This window comes from Rhinatrema bivittatum, chromosome 1 (genome assembly GCF_901001135.1).
Source record: "Rhinatrema bivittatum chromosome 1, aRhiBiv1.1, whole genome shotgun sequence".
Taxonomy (NCBI): Eukaryota; Metazoa; Chordata; class Amphibia; order Gymnophiona; family Rhinatrematidae; genus Rhinatrema; species Rhinatrema bivittatum.
In genome coordinates, this window is record NC_042615.1 from 43,526,654 (window position 1) to 43,546,496 (window position 19,843).

Sequence of the window (19,843 nt, forward strand, 5' to 3'; positions counted from 1 at the left end):
TAATTAGAAGTTTGAACCTGAAAGCCTAAATACCTTTGAACTGTATAATGGAGCAGGGGCTCCATATACATGGAAGCAGCCCAGAGATGTGGCGCCGGGAGGCTATCAGCAACATAGAGATTATAATATGAATAGTAGGATAGAAATAAGGTATGTGGCTTAAAAAAGGAGACTCTTGGTGGTTGTAGTGTTATAGAATTGACTCCACTTAGCTGGGAGCAGACTATTGGTAAGGGCAGTTAGTCTGCCAGAGAAGCAGAGACTATTGTAAAGAAGAAAATGAGAGATGGGAAGTGATGTCACTGTAGCCAGTTTATTGGATAATGTGTTTCTGATAGGACAGAATCTAGGAAGACAGCAGGTATGGCTAATTAGGGCATGGTTTAGGCAGAAAAACATTTGGAGAAGGCAGCCATTGTCAGATGGATAGGAGGGGCAGCAGCCTGTCTGGATAGGTCTTGGATAAGAAAGGGCTGCCACCTAGTTGAGAATATCTGTGGAAGCAGGCTAGATGAGTCTGCTGGTGAAAATGGCCTTTACAGTAGTGTAGGGGGAGATCTCATATTTATCGATGCACCAATTATGAATTATAATAGCCATTTTCAGGCCAAGGCCCCAGACACTGCCACTCACAGCAAGAGAAGGAACTTTGCCCAGGTACTTTAAAACCTTGTCATTGTGAAAAATGAAGAGGCCTTGTCCTGACACACTAAAGGATACCTTATCAGATGTGCCTGTCTGTCAGTTCCTGTGCAAATATAAAGCAGACAGAGGCAAAAATTTAAGATCCTAAACTAGTCTCCGGGACAGCAAGCAAGCAGAAGTCGGTAAGACCCTCGCCCTTGGGGGAGGAGGGGGCAGCCTGAGATGGAGAAAAACACTTTGACACACAACTTGGCATACAGACGTGGCAGTTCTCCGCCTGAAGGGATTGGGTGGGGGGGGAAAGGACCTGCAACATGGCAGGACCCCACCCGAAGTAATAGAGAGGGGGGGGAAAAAGACCTGCAATGTGGCAAAAGACCCTCCACCCACCATGAGAATTTGCATGAGCTTATGCATATTTATGAGCTGGGAAGTATAAGATGGGGGGCCAAGGAAGAGAAGGAAGAATGGACCCCCTGGGAGAGCGACCTTGAACCAAAAGGAGAAAGAGGTGAGCAACAGACCGGACCCCAGGAGGAAGAGGAGGCATAAACCCAGAGAGCAAAAACCTGTGCTGAGGTGTCCCTGAAAGCGAAAGTGGGGGCCAGAGGCAAATGAGCTCTCCCAGCTATCGAGAGGGGAGAAGACCAGGTGTGGTCGGAGAGAGGAGACTCCTGGCTCTGGTGCGGAGAGTGACATGGAGTCATAGACTGAAGGGTGAGAACAAACTTAAGACAGCAGGCAAGCACCAGAGCCAGAAGATAGCCTCTCTCCTGCACAGCCTGCCCGCTCTGACAGCACCAAGCCCAGGAAGCAAGCCTCTCCCTTGCCCACATTCTCCAGCTCTCCAGCCAGGACCTGCTTCAAAGGTGAACATAGGTATCACCTGAAGTTGGAATCAGGAGTAGGTAAGTTAGCCATAAGTATTAATATCTTAAGCAGGTCAAAGTTTATGGCATGTTTTGTTACCAATCTTCTTTATAATAAACCATGTTTGTTTTAAAATGCCAATGGAGCGTATATTTATTGCAACAACAACCCTCATATGGGAGCCAAAACTTAACACATGAAATGTGTATGTTTTTATATTCACTTTAAAATATATGGGATTTATAACCCATTACACAGTGAATAGTTCACCATAGATATTATCTAATCATCGGGTTTGTTGCTAAAACTTATTATTCATAATCAACTGTAAACCTTAGCAGTTTTTCTTATTTTCTTTCTTTTTTTCCTTTTTTCCTAGTTTCTTAATGCAAAATATATCCACAGATGAGAAAAAGTGAAAAACTTATCCTGATGTTGAATCACATAGGCATTACAGCTTCATATGCCCTTTCAAAAAACGCCCAAATATGTACCGCAGTCTCAACCTCGAACTGCTTTCTCCACAGAGCCTGACACAACGTGTGTTTCGTATTAAAGAACTCGTCAGGGGCTTGGGCTTCAAGTTAACTACAAATGCAAAAAAGCACAATTAAATAAGCAATTACCTCATATGTTTCTTAAAAACTTTAAATACATACATTTTTCTCTGCAGATAAACTTCTCCTTAGTGTTTTAGCATGTATCAAAGAATGGAGCTGCCAACAAAAAACGTAAAAAAGGAGGTATTTAAATCATGAAAAAGAACCAATCACAATCCACTCATGATTTTAATAGCAGCCAATGGATGACAGATCTTTAAATTAATGTCATCCATTCAATGGTGTCATTCATTCCAAAAGGACGCTCTGTCATCAATCTAAAAATCCAGCGTTGTTCTTCATAATTTAATAAAGAAACGTGTATCTCCATCACGTGGAGAAATTGGAACTTGATCTATTATAGTCCAATTTAAACTTGAAAAATCATGACCGGCAGTCAAACAATGTTGTACAATTGGGGCTTCCAAGTTCCTCATGTTGAGACGACTACGGTGTTCCCGTAGTCGAATTCTAATTGGTCTTGAAGTGCATCCAACATATAGCAAGGGACAGCTGCATTGTATGATGTATACTACATTCTGTGTATTACAATCAGAAGAAAACTTTCTGAAAAAGGTTTCTTTAGTATCCGGATGTTGCCAGAGAAGTCCCTCTAAAGTGGAATTACACATCACAGCTACCACAAGCTTTATGACTCAATATCTGTGACGAAACTTGATGAACTGTCGACATAGCCCGAACAACAAAATATTTTATATTAGAACCTCTCTGAAAAGATATGTGGAGGTTCCAAAAAAAATAGAATGTAAACATAATACGTGCCAATGTTGTTGCACGCTTTGTCTCCAGCAGATGGTAGAAGTGCCTAACCTGTGGTTGGACTTCCTAGTCTGAAGAAAGTTCTCACAGGGGTATAAAGTCCTTTTGATATATCCCCCTGGTTGAGTAGGGGGTTGGTAGCCCTTGTTTCTTTAGCTTGAAATTGGTATTTAGGGGAATTCTGATAGCCAGTAGGGTTGGCTCCTTCAGATTCTTTCTTCTCCCCTCCCATCTTGGGGGGGCTTGGTCCTGCCTTCGAAGTCATCATTCAAAAAAATATTTTCCTTTTTTAATCTTTCCTCTTAGAGGGTAATGTCTCAAAGAATTTAAAAAAAAAAACTTGCAGGATAGAGACCGGTGCAGGAGCTTCTGAGACTCGGATTCTGAGGTGGGGAGAAGTTTCCTGTGCTGGTTGCGTGGCCTGCATTTTTAAGTAGTGGTGGAAACAGGCTAGTGAGAGGCCCAGAGGGGAGCTGAAGTTTTACTCTTCCTGCAGTGTGGGAGTTGCTGAGCCGACAAAGTGAGTCAGTGGCTGCTGGTTGCAGCACAGCATGCTTTCTTTCCCATATAACTTAGGGACATCATGGCCATGTGGACAGGGCATTTGAGGTCTGGAGGGCAATCTTATTATTCTGAGCATTGTGTAATATATGCGAAGCAAGCAGTGAGAGCCCTTGGGGGGGGGGGGAGACCGGTCTGTTCCTGAGGTTAACAAAGGCAGGCAGCAGCAGTCCCAGGCTGCTGCTTCTGCCTTACAGTAAGAAACTGGGCAGGCTGCTTCAGTGGCCATTTTAGTGGATTCTCCCTAAGAGCAGTTTACAACAGGGGAGGTTTCAGCTGACCCTCCCCCCCCCCTCCTGTCATTGGTACCAGTGGGAGAAGACCTTGGTGTCCACCTCAACAAAACAGGAAGTCCTCACCTACCTCCTCCAGATCAAAGACATCAGGTTCGTCTTCAGCCTCAGCACCGGGGAAGGACCGATCCAAGCATTGAGGGAAACCAAAGAAACATTGGTATTGATCCCCGACAATGTATAGTACCGGAAACAGGGATGCATCAGCTTCCCCTTGGTGAGCACCAATCCTACATTGATATCCAGGTATGCAACAGTCTCCACTGGTTCTGATGCCTGCCATCAATCCTCCTCTCAGTTCCGAAGAGGATGTAGTTACACCTCTTGGGTCCCAGTCAGTCTTGGCATCAGCACAATTTGAGGAGAAGCTTGAGAGGCTATGGAGTAAGCAGTGCAGAACCTTCGTACCAGGGCATGCAGCTTTGGTGGAGTGTTACTGATGCAGCTTGTCTGTTTCCAGGGTGGCATTGACATCCAGCGGGGCATCTGTGGTTCCACCAGCTGATCCAGTGCTTGTCCATATTTCCTTGGAGGAGAAAGCTCCATTAGGGTCTGGGATGAAGCCAGGGCCCGAGCCCCATGGCCAGTTGAGACTGTACCTATACTGCTGGCCGGAGGTGGAGCACCTAGGGCCTCATCCTCTGCTTCTAACAATGAAAACAAGAGCCTGTATGACCCCTGGGGGAATGACATCTCCAATATTTCCAACAATGCTTTTGCCCTCGGAATAGTCTCCTGATGACAGAAGGAAGTTTCCCCTGGAAGACCTCTTTCTCCGGATTTGTCAGGGTGATGGTAGAGGCCATCCCATATCAGTTACAAACTGAGGATAATACCTGACCCAGGATGCTGGATATTCTCTGAGGACAAGCAGGATGGTAATCCTCACACATGGGTAAAATCATTAGATGGAGCCTTGATGCAGAAAACATGTCCGTTGATAGAACTGTGTCCAGTTGATAGAACTGAGCATGCCCAGCATACCCTATACCATGCATCCACGTTGGGGTCCCTCTCCAGTCTATCTTTTTCCATGGAGCTGTAAGCCTCGTGGTGTGAGTGAGCTCACTCTGGATATTTGTTTGGCCATATTGGAAAACACTAGGTTTTCCTGCATTTTTCATGGGTTTTTCCTCATCATTCTGTTGCTGGGTCCCTCTCTGTGCCCTCCTGTAGTGTCTCCTAGTTAGGAATTTCTGCGATTCGGGTAAGTTTTTCCTTTCGTCAGTTCCCCATACTGGCGGTGCACTGGTTCCCACTAGCCATCGCCGCCTTTCAGCCATCGTTTTCAGTTAGTGCCCCTTTTCTTTCATCTAACATGGCCACATCTGGTTTTGGTGACCATGTCCATCATAGATCCGCCTGGGGGCATCACATGATGTCCGGAGTTGCCACTTATGCGCCCAGATGACATCGAAGGGACATCGACTTTGACTCGACAAGATGGAATAGCTCATCAGGTCAAAGAAGTCCAAGCTGGCTGCATTGGCATCGAAGGACCAAGGAGCTATACTGATGGACACCAAGCCATTGACATTGGTGGGATTATCTGAGATCAATCATAGTCTATCTCCACTAGGCTGAGGATGTCTGGTTCCTAATCTTCGGCCTCAGCACCAGGGAAAGACTGGGCCGAGCATCAAAGAAAGCCAAAGAAGCATCAGCACAGGTTCCCATCAATGCATGGTGCCAGGTACGGTGTTGTACCAGCTTTTGCTGCAGTGCCCCCAAAGTGATCCTGCAATGACTACCAATCCTCCGTTGATGCTGGGGGTCCATGATCTCCACTGGTCCAGATGCCAGTCACCAATTCACCTCAAGGGTCCGAAGAGGATCTGGCCACCCCTCCTTCCTCCCAGTTTGTGTTGGCATCAGCAATATTTGAGGAGGAGTTGGAGCGCCGAGTCCATTTGGTGGTGGACCAAGCACCAGGAACTGCCTTGCCAGAAGGCCATCACCTTGATGACCATCGTGACAGAGATCCAATAGAGCCAGCAGGTGTCAGCCTGGCACATGTTGAAGTTAGGTTATATGGCCGCAAACTTCCATGTTACTCCCTTGGCATGTTTACACATGTGCAGAGCCTAGTGGACCCTGAAGTTGCAGTGGTGCCAGGCCACTCAGAGCCTTCAGGATTACATCCAAATCACCCCGTTCTCTGGGCTTGTTGCTCTAGTGGCAAGTACTTTCAAATCTAGAACAGAGGAGCTCATTTCAAAGTCCCTCTAACCACAAATGCATCCATCCTGGGGTGGGGAGCTCATGTAGTTGTGTTCATCAGTCAGGGTCTCTGGTCCTCCCAGAAATGCTTTTGTCAAATGAACTTCCTGGAGCTTCGGGAGATCAGATATGTACTATGGGCTTTCAGAGATTGGCTGTCAAACAAAGTTGTCCTTATCCACATCTAGAACCAAGCAGCTATATGATGTCGTCAAGCAGGGAGGCACAGGATTGTGCCTTCTGTTTTAGGAAGCAGTCCACATCTGGACATGGGCCCTGTCCAAGGGATGGTGCTCAAGGCCATGTACCTGGCTAGGATAGAGAACGTGGCAGTGAACATGCTGAATTGAGCCTTGAGACCCCCATGAGTGGTCCCTGAACCAAGGAGTAGTGAATCGGATATTCCACCTCTGGGGAAACCCAGATGTAGATCTGTTTGCTTCCCCCTGCAACAGGAAGGTGCCTCTGTTCTGCTCCCTGTACAGGTCAGACGGGAAACCAGCCTCGGATGCCCTGCCCATCATTGGGGCAAGGGTCTTCTGTATGCATATCCTTGGATTCCCTTAGTGGCAAAGACTCTCTTGAAGCTTCGCAAAGACATGGGGAGTATGATCCTCATTGCCCCTCATTGGCTGAGACAGGTCTGGTTTCCTCTCCTACAGTTGCCCATCCGGAGACCGATCAGTCTGGGGATTTCCCCAGATATCATCACGCAAGATCAAGGCAGTCTTCGGCATCCCAACCTCTAGGCCCTGTCGCTCACAGCCTGGAATTTGAGAAGTTAATCATGCAGCTGTTCGAACTTTCTGAGGATGTATCTCAGGTCCTAATGGCTTCTAGAAAGCCTTCCACTAGAAAGTCCTATGGACTGAAGTGGAGGAGGTTTTCCATGTGGTATGAGCAGAAGGCTCTAGATCTGTTCTCCTGCCCCACACGAAAGCTGTTTGACTACCTGCTACACCTTTTGGAGGTGCAATTTGCGCATACCGCCAAGGTGTAGATGGTACACCCATCTCTGTACAGCCTATAGCTGTACGTTTCATGTGGGCCTTGCTTCAGTTGAAGCCTCCCCTAAGGGCCTCCTGCTGTGTCTTGGCACCTCAATGTGGTGTTAGCCCAGCTGATGAAAGCTACGTTTGAGCCACTGCGCACCTGTGATCTGACTTACCTGACCTAGAAGCCCATATTTTTTGAGGCATTCACTTCAGTGTACAGGGTTATTGAACTCCAAGCCTTAGTGACTTATCCACCTTATACTAAGCTTTATCATGACAGGGTGGCCTTGTGTATGCACCATACGTTCCTGCCTAAGGTGGTGACAGATTTCCATCTTAACCAGTCATTCATCCTGCCAATATTCTTTCCCAGGCCCCATTCACACAATGGCAAATGAGCACTGCACAGTTTGAACTGCAAGTGAGCCTTAGCCTTTTAGCTGGAGTAGCAGAAGCCCATAGACACGCTACCCAACTTTTTATTTCTTTTGACAAGAATAGGTTGGGTGTTGCCATTGCCAAACAGACACTATACAGTTGGCTAGCAGATTGCATCTCCTTCTGTTATGCCCAGGTGGGACTGCATTTTAGGGGTCATGTCAAGGCTCATTCTGTTGGAGCCATGGCAGCGTCTGTGGCCACTTGCGAGCAATTCCCATGGAGGAGATCTGCAAGGCTGCGATTTAGAGTTTTCTCTACACATTCATATCTCATTACTGTCTGAATATGGATGGCTAATATGACAGTAGGTTCAGCCAGTCTGTCCTTTGGAACACGTTTGAGGTGTAGAACCCAACTCTCCTGCCTAGGATCTGTTGTTTGGATTCAATCTTTCTCCCCCTCTGTTACTAATAGCACCAATTTTGTTGTGCCCGTTGGCACCTGGTTAAATGTCTGTTGGTTCCCTTGTATTGGGGAGCAGCCTGGAGCTAGGGATTCACCCATATGTGGGGACTACCACCCTGCTTGTCCTCGGAGAAAGCAGAGTTGCATATCTGTAACAGGTGTTCTTCGAGGACAGCAGGATGTTAGTCTTCATGAAATCCACCTATCACCCCGGAGATGGGTTTCTCCTATTTTTTATTTTTATCATAATTCTATATTACAAGACTGGAGAGGGACCCTGCGTGGATGTGTGCTTTATTTATTTAAAACATAAGAACATAAGAAAATGCCATACTGGGTCAGACCAAGGGTCCATCAAAGCCCAGCATCCTGTTTCCAACAGTGGCCAATCCAGGCCATAAGAACCTGGCAAGTACCCAAAAACTAAGTCTATTCCATGTTACCACTGCTAATGGCAGTGGCTATGCTCTAAGTGAACTTAATAGCAGGTAATGGACTTCTCCTCCAAGAACTTATCCAGTCCTTTTTTAAACACAGCTATACTAACTGCACTAACCACATCCTCTGGCAACAAATTCCAGAGTTTAATTGTGCGCTGAGTAAAAAAAGAACTTTCTCCAATTAGTTTTAAATGTGCCCCATGCTAACTTCATGGAGTGCCCCTAGTCTTTCTACTATCCCAAAGAGTAAATAACTGATTCACATCTACCCATTCTAGACCTCTCATGATTTTAAACATTTCTATCATATCCCCCCTCAGTCGTCTCTTCTCCAAGCTGAAAAGTCCTAACCTCTTTAGTCTTTCCTCATAGGGGAGCTGTTCCATTCCCCTTATCATTTTGGTAGCCCTTCTCTGTACCTTCTCCATCGCAATCCTATTGCAATCCAGTTGTGCTAGGTGGGTTACAATACATAACACAATAGAATTTGTACAATAAATACAAAAACATGTTAAATTAACATTAAAACAAAAATAGAACTCACTCTACAAAAATTCTAAAACTCCAAAAAGGCACGTTAACTTCCATAAGCATCCATAAATAAAAAGTTTTCAATTGTTTATGGAAAACGGCATGCTCAGTGTGCCTGATCAAAGTTCTAGAAACTTTGTCATAAGTTTTCTGCAACAGGGCTTCATCTAATGATGTTCCCATGTATGAGCACTAACATCCTACTGTCCTCAGAACACCTGTTACAGGTAAGAAATTCTTCTTTTTCCAATATGTGGAGCTTCCTGAAGAGATTAATGCAGTCCCAGTACATGAAATCTTTGTGGAGTTACATATGAGGATGTGGAAACAACCCCTCTCAGTTCCTCCAATTAATATGAAGGCAGATGTGATTTATCTCATCCAGAAGGCTCTCTGGTTTGACAAATGTCAGCTGCCACACCAGTCTGTGGTGGTCTAATCCACTCTCAAAAAGGCCAAGTGTACTCTGACCCATTTCTTGGCACCCTTGGGGAAGGATTAGAGGGCCATGGATGCTCTTGGGAGAAAAGTTTCAGAGTGCTATATGTGGAACATCCTGAAGCTGGTGCAGCAGATGGTCGAGCAGCTGCCTCAGCAGCAGCAGGATATGTTCCATTTACTGGTGCATAAGGTCCTGGAGTGCTGAAGACACGGAGTCAGGTCGACCTATGATGTTTGAGATAACGTTGAGGGTCTCTGCTGCTAGGATCTGTGCCTGGCTGAGGGCCTCTGATCTCCATCAGGAAGTGCAGGAGTGACTCTGACATGCTGTACACTGGAGAGAATCTCTGGAGATAAGTTGAAAGACAATGGCTTTGATGCGGGAGCACCATGCGACACTCCCAAAAGCTCTCCACCAGCACCTAGGAGCTGTCGTCCTCTTCCAGGAGGTCTTCAGGGTCTGGCCAGAGGAAGTCTTTTTCCCCAAGCAGATATTATCCTCCTTAACCCTGTGAGCAGTAGTAGGCTCCTTGTAGCCCACCCTAAGCAGCAGAGGGACCCAAAGCCCCAGCCAGCTCCTCAGTCAATTCCTAGGATGGGGTTTTGACTGGATCGTAGGTAACCTAGCCAAGTCCACTGTACCCGAGACAATGACTCCCTTGGTTGGGCTGCGGTTTTACATGAGCCGGTGGCCCAGTGTAATCTCCGACCAGTAGGTTCTATTCATTTTCTGCAGAGGGTACAAATTAAACTTTTTGAGTACCCCACCAAATTGACCCCAAGTCTCTACCTGGAACCGGTAGTGCATCAGGAAGTACTTCTCGCAGAACTCTTCTCCCTCTTAAAAGTAAGCAGTCGAGCCCATTCCACCAGGGTAAAGAGGGTGGGGATTTTACTCTCAGTACTTCCTGAGTCAAAAGAAAACAGGGAGACTGTCCCATCCTAATTTAAGGGCTTTGAACAAGTTTCAAAGAAGAGAAAAGTTCAAGATGGTTTCCCTTGGTACCTTGATCACCTTGTTGCAAAAAGGATCTGGCTGTGGTCCTCGAACTGAAGGATGCATACACTCACATCGAGATCGTTTTGCTGTTTGGGCTAGCGTCGGCCCCATGTCTCTTCACAAAATGCCTGGCCATGGTGGTGGCATACCATCACAGACTGGGAATCCATGTTTTGCCTTACCTGGATGAATGGCTGGTCAAGAGCACATGACCATGCACTTGGCCATCCGGGTTGGGGTTACTAGGCTTTATTATCAACTACCCCAAGTCCCATTTCAGTCCATCACCTCAATTGGACTTCATAAGAGCCCTGCTAGACATGGCTCAGGCCAAAGCCTTCCTGCCGAGACAGAGTGCCTCTGCTTTGATGGATATCACGGCAGAGATTCAAGTGAACCAACAGGTGTCAGCATAATTCATGTTGAGGCTGTTGGGCCACATGGCCACAACAGTACATGTCATTCCCTTTGCATGATTACACATGCAGAGAGCCCAACAGACACTACAGACCCTACGGATCCAGTGGCATCAGGCCACTCAGGCTCTTTGGTACTGCATCAAAGTCACTCCTCCCTCCAGGACTCCTTGTCCTGGTAGCAGGAAGATTCAAATCTGGAACAGGGGTCATCTTTCAAAGTACTCTGGTACACATTGTATTGACAACGGATGTGTCCACACTGGGCTGGGGAGCTCATATAGATGAGCTCAGCACTCAAGGTATCTGGTCCACCCAGGAACAGTTATATCAATTCAATTTCCTGGAGCTCTGACAATAAGGCCTGCTCTGTGGGCTTTCAGAGATCAGCTATCTAACAAAATTGTGTGGTATGTCAACAAGCAGGGAGGTATGGGGTCGTACCTCCTGTGTTGGTAAGCACCAAGGGATGGTGCTCAGGACCATGTATCTAGCTGGAATGGAGAATACAATAGCAGATGGGCTGAGGCATTCCTTTCAACACCACAAATGATTTCTGGACCAAGGGTTAGCAAATTGCATCTTCGGATTATGGGGAAGCCTGGATGTGGATCTGTTCACTGCACCTTGGAACAGGAAGGTTCCTCTGTTCTGTTCCAAGGTGCCAGCCACCGATGTCTTCACTTGCCATTGGAGCAAGGGCTTCCTGTACACGTATCTTCCAACTCCACTGGTGGCTAACTTTGAAGCTTCGTGAGGACAAAGGGACTATAATTCTCATAGCCCCTCATTGGCTGAAACAGGTTTGGTTTCTACTCCTCCTCCGGGAGATATCCATCAAAAAATCGATCAGGCTGAGGACTTCCTCAGATCTTATCACCCAGGATTGAGGCATGTTGCGGCATCCAGTCTTCCAGGCCCTGTTTCTCACAGCCTGGACGTTGAGAGGCTGATTGTACAACTGCTTGATCTCTCAAAAGGTGTCTTGGTAGCTTCCAGAAAGCCTTCCACTAGAAAGTCCTATGCACTGAAGCAGAGGAGGTTTTCAGTGTGGTGTGCACAAAAAGCCCTAGATCCCTTTTCCTGCTCAACACAAAAACTGCTTGACTATATTCAACACTTTTCAGAGAACAGTCTAAAGACTAATCCCGTTAGGGTTCATCTGAGTGCAATTGGCACATATCACCATGGTGTAGAACAGAGCTTTCCAAAGTGTGTGTCGCGACACTTTAGTGTGTCGCCTAAGGTGTGCCGGTGTGCCGCGCAAGCCCAGTGCACATGACACACCGGCAAGTGGGAACCAATGCAGCCGCAGGTGGACCTCGTCCCACTGGTGGCTGAGCAGTGAAGTTTCGCTGGGCTGGGCTGTGCTGTGTGCCAGAGACACACAGCATGAAGATAGGCAGGGCCGTGGTGGAGCTCACGTCACCACGGCTCGAAGAAAAAGGTCACGCAGGTGGTGCTCCTCCTTCCTGCCCACGCGGCCCCGGAAGAAAAATGTTGCTGGAGCCGCACGGGCAGGAAGGAGAAGGAGCATCAGCCACGTGCAGAAGAGGAGCAGCGGGCTGAGAGGAGGAGGAGGCCCGGTAGCAGGGTCCCTACCGCGGATCGGCCCGCGAAGAAGAGAGACGCCGCTGCCGCGGATCGGCCCGCGAAGAACAGGGCCGCTGCAGAGCCCATCCTGCAGCGACCCGTGAAGAGGAGCCCAGAGGTAAGAGAGAGGCTGAGGGCCCGTAGAGTGCGTGTATGAGATGAGAGATTGTGTGCATGTATGAGATGAGTTGAGAGACTGTGTGTGGGAGTGAGGACCTGAATGTTTGCAGAGACAGCATGTGAGAGCCTGTGTGTGTGTGAGAGACACAGCATGTGCCAGTGAGAGCCTGTGTGTATGATTGTATGAGAGAGAGCATGTGACAGTGAGAGTCTGTGCTTGAGCAAGACAGCATGTGGGAGTGAGAGAGAGCCTGGGTGTGAGTCAGACAGCATGTGCAAGAGAGAGACTGTGTATGAATGATTGTATGAGAGAGAGCATGTGAGAGCCTGTGTGTGTGAGAGAGAGAGAAAGCATGTGAGAATGAGAACCTGACTGTATGTTTGAGGGAAGAAGATAGATGGAGAGAAAAGAAATAGAAAAAAAAGACAATATGAAAGGAATTGGCAAAAAAAAAATAAGAAAGGAAAGGTGGAACAAAAAAGCCTGTGACCAACCGATAAAAAACTAAGATCAGACAGCAAAGGTAAAAAAAAAAAAAATACTTTTTACTGATTGGCACATGTAATTTTTGGTTATGTGCAAAAGTAGCATTTTCTCTATGCGGATCTCACAATGTACGAGATCAACATGGAGGAAGTGGAAACCCACGGGGCCTACACAGAGGAGGCAACAGAATGGGCTTCAGTGCCAATAGCAGCAATCAGCGCCTCCCAAATAGCCATGCGGCATCAGTGACAGTGACAGTGGCAGCAGAGGAATGAGAGAGGCTCTTGAGGTTGCTGGCAAAAGAAAGAGAGGGGGTCTGCCTTTAGTGTGCATGTGAATGAATGGGAGTCTGCCTGGGGGTGTATGTGTGTGAATGCATGGGTGCCTGCCTGAGGGTGTGTCTGTGTATGAGAATGTATGGGTGTCTTCCTGGGGTTTGTATGTGTGAGAATAGGTGCCTGCCTGTGTGTGGTGTATGTGTGTGTGAGAATGAATTGGTGCCTGCCTGGGGGTCTGTGTGTGTGAGAATGAATATGTGCATGCCTGGGGGATGGTGAGGGAGTGGTGTGAAAATGAATGGGAGCCTGCCTGGGGGTCAGTTTCAGTGTGTGAGAATGACTGGGAGCTTGCCTGGGTGTGTGTGTTTGTGTGAGAGTGATTGGGAACTTGCCTGGGTGTGTGTGTTTGTGTGTATGTGAGGTAGCCAGAGAGAGTGAGAGCATGAGTGTATATGAGAAAATCCAGGGGAGTAAGAGTTTGTGTGGGGGGTGTGTGTGGAGGGGGAGAGAGTGTCTTAGAGCCTGAGAGTGTGTCAGTGTCTGCGAGAGCGAGAAGTTATGGTGGGTATAAGAGCATGAATATGTATGTATGTGACAGTGTATGTGTGAGAAAGAATGGACATGTGAGTATGTGTGAGAGAGAGAGGATAACCTCCTAATCCTTGACAATATCAGGGTGACTGGAAATCAAGAGCTCCCACGTATGGACAGCAGGGGCTTTTTAAAATCCTTATTAGTTTTAATTATTGGGTGTTATTTGATATATGTGCAGTTTTTAAATATTTTATTGGTATTTGGGAAATTGTAAAAAATGTATATGATTTTAATTAATAGAAATTCTATTTATCAGTAGTTTTAAAATATTCTTTTATTAGTATGGTTTTACTATTATAACTGATGCTTTATGTTTCTTGTTTTTATTTGTTTTATGAGGAATGGTGGTTCTGTTTTTCCATTGTTAATACACAGAGTCTGGCTTCTTGGGGTTTCCATGTCAGTTTTTGTCAAATTTGTGCTCCTTTACTCTGTATTTGGTGAGGGTCTGTGTCTGCTCTGTGTGTGTAACCATGATGAGAGATTCTGCTAGCATAGGGATCTATAGCAATCTGGTTTGTTTTGTTTCCTCAGTAGGTGGTGTATTGGTATTCTAGGACCCAGTGTAATATTTACCCTTGCTTATTCACAGGTAGGGTTATTGTTGTTTGAATCCTTGGTGTTATTACTGTTATGTTACAATGGGATTGCAGTATAGATTTTGAGTGTCTTTTTTGCGAGGTTTTGTGTTAGTTCACAATGTGCCTGGCAGTGGAAGGTGTTTGTGCTGCTGTTACTGTGAGGTGACACCAGAATTTGAAAATATCTTTTAGTATGATGAGCTGTAAGGGAAACATCCAAGCTCCATTGTTTGGGGGAATTTCAGTGGATGCACAGAGTTACAGAACTGGAGGTGCAGGATTTATATTGACATTCTGTCCCTTCCTATAAATTCCAGTCTTCACTCTCATAGCCATATAGAATTAGTTGAATGAGGCTATCAAATAATTATATAGTGTGAAACTGGCCAGCTTTTTAAAATTACGCAGAAGACCCTTTGGACTTTCTTATTAACACCAAATATTCAAAATCTGTGTTCATCCCATCAAGCTCATATATCTCATTAAAGAGGTAAATTGAATAACACAATAACTTTGTTTTATTATTGTTATTCATAAATTAGAACAATAACATTAATCTTGGAATATTATATATTTTTAATATAAATGAGAGGTTTTCACAAGATAGGTTGTGTCGTGAAACATTTTATTATGTATATATTTAAGGAAACATACATAAATTGTCGAAATACGTTTAGTTCGTTTAACCTTTAACCTCTGGTTTGCTAGTATACTGAATTACTGTCTCCCGAAATTGTCTAAAAAGTGTGTCACCAACATGAAAAGTTTGGAAAGCTCTGGTGTAGAAGGTAAGTTTATCTCTGTACAGTCTATAGGTATACCATTCGTGTGAGGTTTGCTTTAGTTGGAGCCACCCATAAGGCCTCTTGCAGTGACCTATGACCTCAACGTGGTTTTAGCTCAGCTGATGAAAGCTCCCTTTGAGCCTCTGAGTTCCTGTGACCTGAAGTACCTGTCCTGGAAGATCATATTTTTGGTGGCGGTCAGTGACCTCCAGGCTTTAGTGACTTATCCACCTTTCACTAAATTTTTCCATGATAGGGTGGATGCATAAGACCACCCTAAGTTTCTTCCTATGGTGGTGTACTTACATTTTAACCAGTCATTGGTCCTTTTTCCCCCACACTCCATTCACACCAAGGCAAACGAGCCCTACACAATTTGGTCTGCAAAAGACCCTTAGCTTTCTATCTGAAGCAGACAGAAGCCTATAGACAGTCTACCCAACATTTTGTTTTTTGATCAGAACAAGTTGGGTATTGCCATTGCCAAGCAGAACTTTCCAATTTGCTAGCAGACTGCATCTCCTTCTGTTATGCCTAAACAGGATTGCATCTTGGGGGTCATTTAAAACAATGATATGCAAAGATATATTATTTATTGTACAATAATCAATCTGCTATTACAATAGTTCTCATAATAACACAAAAAAATCACAAAAATATGTATTCAGTACTTCATATCATTCTATTCATACCCTCACTAAGACATACATTCACATTAAAATAATCCACATAGAGATCCAAATCCTACAAAGCAGGATCCTCTTTGTTTCTCCTATATTAGGCTTCCTCAATGGATTTACCAAAAACACCCTATTTACTTCTGTTTCTCAATAATCAAAAATCATTCCCAAATCTTCTGTGATATAACACTTCCTACTCCAAAATTACTGATATTCCTTCAAGTTGTTTTCAAAACTGCTCATCTTCATCTTTCAAACACCTGTTGAACACAGGTTTCTTCAAGCCATACCATCGCATCCACAACTTCAATGGTGACTTTCAGCAAGACACCAACTTCACAATTAGTATTGCTACTTCGGATTAATTTTAGATTCATAAGCCTTAAAAACATATACATACAAATATGTTATTAATTAAAAACAATCTCTACAAAAAAAAATACCTAAACATGTATTATTATATACAAAAATTTACTCTTAAGGAAAATGCATTACCGGGCTCCTCAAGCCTCACTGTTCCATCCACAGAAAACACCTCCACTATCAATATTATTATGAAACTCTTTTCCACTAATTAATCTACACCATCTTTAAACATATTACCTCCATTTATATAAACCGAAATGATCTTAATCATCTATAAACATTAGCGATTTACCCTGTTCACTCAATCATTCCTTTCAAGGCTACCCCATCATTAGACTGAAAGTGCCACGACTGCGCATTGGGTCAACCTCCTCCCTTTTTAAACCCTGGCTGGTTAATTTCCTACTCAAGACACCAATGATAACGTTTATACAATTACTAAATTAATTACAAAAATGCTCACCATTCAATTTCCCAATTTAATCTATTCGGGCTGTTTGCCATTTGAAAATAAATCTTTGTTCTCTTAATACTAATTTTCTTGTGACATCACCCCCTGTATATTATGTTCTTGATGAATTATCAAAAATTTTAATTCTCCCAGGACAAGTAAGATAGTAGTCCTCACATATGGGTGACAACATCAGGCGGAGCCCTATTGCGGAACACTTTTGTCAGTTTCTAGAAACTTTGACTGGCACACTGAGCATGCTGAGCATGCCATGATCCCTGTGTCCCCAGGGATCTCCCTTCAGTCTTTTTTTTTTTCCGCGCGGCAGTTTGCCTCTCATTTAGAAGCTCTGTGAGATTTTTCTCAGAACCTTTCCTCTTGGAAACACTTGAAGTTTTACTTCACAAATAATTTCCCTACACGGGTCTCCACGTACATTTCATTGACGCTAGTGTGAATAGATGGAGTTGTGACATGGTGATGCCCTCGACTAAAGAAAATGCTCCATACTTCAGGTTCTCAACCAGAGCCCCATGCAATCCTTGGGCGAGAAACAATGCCAGGAGCAGTAGAGGCACAGTGATAGTCAATCACCAATGCCATCCGGGACAGCAAAGGCATCTTCCTCAGTGCTGGAGAATGACCAGGCCGAGCACCGTGGGAATCGTCACTGGCACGGTGACTGTCCGTCACCGACGCCATCCATGACATTGGTGGCATCTTCCTCAGTGCTGGAGAATGACCGGGCCGAGCACAGAGGGAAACATCATTACTGCTAATGTAACCGTCCATCACCGATGCCATTCTGGACATCTGTGGCAGCTTCCTCGGTGCTGGAGAATGATCGGGCCGAGCACCGAGGGAAACATCGTCGCCGGCACAGACGTGGTTCCACGTTTGGTGCCGGCACTGATACCACACCGGCATTATTGTCCATTGAGCCAGTTGTGAAGCGGGCCCAGGTACATGAGTCTCCATGCTCCTCTGCACCCAAGGCACCGAGGCGTTCCCCACAGACACCGGCGCTGGGTACTGAGCCACCACAGATTCATGTGGAAGTGCCAGTAATGCCTAGCCTGTCTCCCCCTATAGCTGCGCTACCCATACCAACTTCCAGGGAGGAGCTGGACGTCCTTCTCCATCAGGCTCTCCTCGATGCCTTCCGGAATCTACTAATACCTTAGCCATCGATATTCGCAGGCACTGCCTCGTTATGGCACCTACCAATGACAGCCTAAATCATCGAAGCCGACTCTTCTGAGCCTCCACGGACCCCTATACCTATCCCGGGATCCTCGAACAGTGATGGGCACTCTAATCCCGCTTCGGCACTGATCGAGACCTAAGTAAAGGATGTGTCTGAAACCATCCCTTTCGACCTGGTCACTAAAAAGGACCAGAAGTTTTCGGGAGGGTCTAGGTCGTAACTTCTTCCAAGAACTATATTGGTGTCACATATTGCTATTTACCAGCTATATTTGACACAACACCAAGGGAACCTCTCTGCCATCCACATGAAATTCGAGCAACATGTAATTGCTTCGAAACATCCTCCTGTTGCCAGCAACAGGACTCAGTGCTAGAGGGTGAACCTGGCTTACGGGCCCAAATTTATGGCCCGAAGTCCAAGATAAAGTAGCTGATCTGCCATGCACCGCAGATAATCTCTTTGTGCACAAGGTCCAGCAGACAGTGGCTCAATTGCAACATCACCGTGAGACCCTGCAACAGCTCTCTAAGTTTCTTGCATAGCAAAGAGGGATGCTAGAAGAACCTTTTACCGCTCCCGCGTGAGACCAACTGATATCCAGATCACACCAGCTCTGCCAGTCGGGAAGGCTCCTGGATTTTTCAAACTTGCCAGAGAACAGAATGGTCCATCCCACTGAGGACCAGGGCTCGAGATACCGTTCCCCGGATGCAACAAGGCAGAGGATTTTAATCCCGTTATTTCCTACTTTCAAAGAAAACAGGCGACCTCCGCCCATCCTGGACCTCAGAAATATCAACAAATTTCTTCAAAAGGAAACTTCAGCATTATGTCTCTCAGCACCATGCTTCCCTTACTACAACTAGGGGGTTGCCTCTATTCTCTGTACTTTTCTATATGCTTCAAAGTGAGTCAACAACATTTTCAATACCAAGTTCTGCCATTTGAACTAGCTTCCACAACTTGTGTATTTCACTAAATGCCTAGTAATGACTGCTGCTCATCTACAAAGAACAGCAGTCACGTGTTTCCTTACCTGGACGACTGCCCAATAAGGAGTCAGTCCAAACAAGGAACTCTAAATTCCTCTTGAGACTCACTACAAATCTACTACATTTGGCTGAGAATTCTGATCAACTACCATAAATCCCATATGGAGCAGATCTGGGCACTACAGTCGCAACGGCCTTCCTGCCCAACAACCGCGCAGACATCCTATCAAATTTTCCATAGCTCTGCGCACATGCAACATAGCCTCAGCTCATCAATTCTTCCATTGCTGGGGCACATGGTTTCCATGATCCACATCATTCCTATGGCCAGACTAGCCATGAGAAAAACTCAGTGGATTTTAAAATTTCAGTGGCTCTAAGCCATTCAACCGCTTTCATCCCTGATCCATATCACTGATCCAGTAACCAAATCCTCAAATGATCTTGGCCACGGTTGCATCCAACTTGGGTTGGAGAGCTTGAATTAACACCCTCCAAACCCAAAATGCATAGACTCTGCTCCATGAAAAGTCTCAGATCAACTTCCTGGAGCTTTGAGCCATGCATTATGCCCTTTATGCCTTCAAACACTGCCTCACACATAAAACTTTGTGGATACAGACAGACAACATAGTGGCAATGTGGTACTCGAACAAACAGGGACGCACAGGCTCTTCCACACTCCATGCATCTCCGGGCCACTTATCTAACAGGCATACTGAACATACTAACAGACCATCTCAATTGATGTCTCCATTCCCACAAGTGGTTTCTGAATCCATGTGTAGCAAGCAAAATCTTCTAGTGCTGAGATCAACCATAGACCTCTTGTGTCTGAATCGAACCACAGAATGGACAGATTCTGCTCCCTACACAGGCTTCGAAATGCATTAGCCATGAACACCTTTGCTTGCCCCTGCAACAAAGGCCTCCTATATGCATCTCTTCTGATACCGCTCATAGCCAAAACTCTCGTGAAGCTACAGCAGGACAGGTTTTCAATGATTCTCATAAGCCCGTACTGGCCTCTACAAGTATGCTTCCCCATACTTCTCAATCTATCACTCCA